The sequence below is a fragment of the Tupaia chinensis genome, unplaced genomic scaffold (genome assembly GCF_000334495.1).
Source record: "Tupaia chinensis unplaced genomic scaffold, TupChi_1.0 Scaffold000063_1, whole genome shotgun sequence".
NCBI classification, from domain to species: Eukaryota; Metazoa; Chordata; class Mammalia; order Scandentia; family Tupaiidae; genus Tupaia; species Tupaia belangeri.
The window spans coordinates 303,450-306,972 of NW_006159521.1; positions in this window are offsets into that span (position 1 = coordinate 303,450).

Consider the following 3,523-nt stretch of genomic DNA (forward strand, 5'->3'; position numbering starts at 1 on the left):
TTTCTCTGTGTCTGTCTCTGTCTTTCTCTGTCTTTCTGGCGAGCACATGCACCCTACAGCAAAAATCTCTCTCAAAAAAAACCCAACATTTTTTTGAAATCTATCATAGCTTTTTCATAATTCATAAACTTTTTAAATTTTATTTATTCATTCATTTATTTTTTAAGAATTATTTTATTTAACTTTATTTTATTATTATTATTTTAATATTTCCAGAGATAGAGAAAGGAGAAAGTGAGAAAGCAAGACTCCAGGTTCAGGATTTGAACCATGGTTGACTATGCGGGAGTCCAGTGCCCTTAACTACCGTAACACCTGCCGGCCCCTTATTCATTTATTTTAATTTGACCAGAGAAAGACACAGAGAGAGAGAGTGGGAAAATGAGAAAGGAAGCTACCAGGTCTGGGACTCGAACCATGGTCGACCATGTGAGAGTGTCCAGCACCTTAACCACCACACCACCTGTTGGTCCCATAATCCATAAACCTTTAAAAGGCCCCCTCATATGTTACCTGCAAAGAGAAGCACACTGGGGCAATGACTTTAGACCACCCTCGGAATTGGTGAAGAGTGTGTGTGTGTGTGTGTGTGTGCGTGTGTGTGTGCGAGGGAGAGGGAGGAGTGAAGGGCCCAGGCGCCTAACCACCATGAGAGCGCCTTTCTAGCTGCTACATTAAAGCAGGGTGTTGAAAGAATGGGACACAAGAGCGGTGAGCTTGACTGGGAACAGAAGAAGGATTGGAGCGGGCAGGCCTGACAGGTCCTTGGGAGACATCCCCCAGCTCCTGCCCCCACCGCAGGAAGCATGGGGAGTTGGGCAGAGACTTTGGAGATGCAGGTTTTAGCTTGGGGTGGTCCACTGCCTCACTATGTCTTTGGGCAAGGTGCTTGCCCACCCTTACCCTAACTTTCCTCCTCCATGAAAAGAGAGGACTTGATAGGCCAGCAGGTCGTGCAGTTGTTAAGGTGGTTGGGTCTCACATGGACAACTGTGTGGTTCAAGTTCCAGACCCGGTGGCTTGAAAAACATGCTGGGTGTGTGCGCATGTGTGCTCAAAATCCCAACAGGAGAATGGGGGGAAGAGACTGTGACGTGGTCATCCTCTCTGAGGGGTGCTTTCTCAATTTCTCTCTCTCTGGTGAGTGCATGTGCCTTATAACAAAAGCTAAAAACAGGGGGGGGGGGTTGGGCTGGGTGCTTACACTCTGTTCCAAGAGCCTGTGACAGAATCTCCCCTCTACTTTTATCAGTTGCTGAGACCTAAAAAGAGGGCTTCCCTCTTTTCATACCTCTCCACTCCAGCAGGGGCAGAATTGTGGGGGCTGCATAGGACCCTGCCAGGTCGAGACCTCCTCCACCAGGTCGCATGGCCTGCCCAGGACCAGCATGGCACGTGCGGGGGTGGCCTGTCTTCAGCAGCCGTTCTCCCACCAGCACAGTTCATTTGCTGCCGTTCCTGGGAAGTGACAGCAACTTGAAGCAAAGCAATTAGGAAGAAAAAGAGGCCCAGCTGCTTGGGGCCAAAGGAGAATAAACAGACGGGCCCTGTGTGTATTCCAGAGCCAAGAGGAGCAATTCTTCATAGGGCGATTAGCCTTTCCAGTCCTGCCCTCATCCCCTCCCTCAGGGAAGAGAAGCGGAAGAGAAGTGACCACAGGCTGCTGCTGTTCTCAGATCCGGCTCTTCCCAGGGAGTCCTGCAGCAGCGGCTGTGACAGCCCCTTACCTCCCCAGGAAGCTCAGCCCCAGCACCTGCCCACCCCATGGCCCTGCCCCAAACCATGCCCCTCTCCTCTGAAGCCTGAGAGCCTTTCTCTGAGCCTCTCCCGTGGGTTTCCCTTGTCGGCTTGATCATTAGTGAGTTCATTCATCCAACTGACACCCGCTGAGCTCCATGGATTCATCCAACAGATGCTTATTAAGCCCCTGCCATGTTCTAGTCACTTTCTAGGTCCTGGTGACACAACCGTGAATAAAGCAGGCAAAAACCTCCGCTCTAATGCAGCACAACATTTAGGAGAGGGAAACAGACAGACGGCACCGTGGCATGGAAGATGAAGCTGAATGCCATGGAGGGAAACCGCACGGGAAGGAGGAGTAGAGGATGCGGGGAGGAGGAAGGGAGGTCTGGAGTAGGGTGGTCAGGAAAGGCCACAGAACAAAAGTGACATCTGAACAATGACCTGTTTGATTCTTTCATTTTTCTTCTTCTTTTAATTGCCAGAACACAATTATGTTTGTAAGAGAGAGAGCAAGAAAGCACCCCCATGGGGTGTGGTCATGTTGCACAGTGTGCTTTTCAAGACCCCAGGCCCAGGCTGGAAATGCAGTCAACCACGTGGGATCCAGCTCCCTTGACCACAGAGCCACGGGGCTGGGCGGCTAGCCTTGATTCTTTTCTTCTTTTCTTCTTTTTCTTCTTCTGCTTCTGCTTCTTGTAGAGAGTCGGGTTTTGTTTGTTTGTTTGTTTTGTTATAGGAAAAGACAGAGAGACAGAGAACACCAGAGAGACAGAAAGTGAGATATCATCTTGGGGTGGGGAGTGGCCACGCCCCATTCCTTTCTTCCATTCTCCTCTCGGGATTTTCAGCAAGCACACACATGAGCCTGGCATGAGTTTAAAGTCACCAGGTCCAGGACTCGAACCACAGTCAACTATGTCAACTATGTGGGAGTCCAGTGACATTATGCCATCCGCTGGTCCCAAGCCTTGATTCTTTTTTAAGATGCCTGTTTTTCTCCTGAGCTCCTCTTTGCACGTCATGGAATGTTTTTCTCAGCTCCTGGAATTGTTTGTATTTTCTTGCACTCATTGACTTTTGTTATGATCGATATTCTGAAATCCCTTTCCAACATTCCTGTGACTTCCTGCATTTCATCTGATTGGGGGATTAGTGTGTTTCTCTGCCAGAGAAGTCTTCCCTTGCCTTTTTATATTTCTCGTGTTCCTGCGCTGATATTTCGGTATCTGGTGGGGAACTCAGCTCCTCCTGTAAAAGGAGATGGGTTCTTTCATGCCAGCAGCTGCTGCCCTGGGGGCGGCTGCCTGTGTACTCCGACCCTGCACCCTGCGCAGGGCAGGGCCTGCTCTCTGATGAGGGGCGATACCAGCTGAAAGTAGGCACACCTTCTGTCTTGAATGAGTCGCACACGAGAGGGGCGTGGGTGTCGGTGGGAGAGTCCTGACAAGCTGTCCGGTTCGCCGCTGGCGTGTGCTCCCTGGAGGTGGAGGAAGCTGTCTGCCTCGGCGCCTAGATCTTTCCCCAGCTGCAGTTCTTCATGGCAGGAGGAACGGGGAGGGCTGCAGGTGGTGAAATCAGGCACCCTGGGCAGTCTGTGGTGCCAGGAGGTGGCGGAGGCCCTGAGTGGACTTTCGTGGTGCAGGCAGGCGGGTAAGAGTCCCTGGGCAAACCGTAGTGAAGTGGGCAGGTGGTGGAGTTGCAGGGCAAGCCTCTGGGGCACAAGTAGGGGTGTGGGAGTGCTCCCAGGTACTAGTGGGGGCCAGCGGGAACGCTCCCAGGT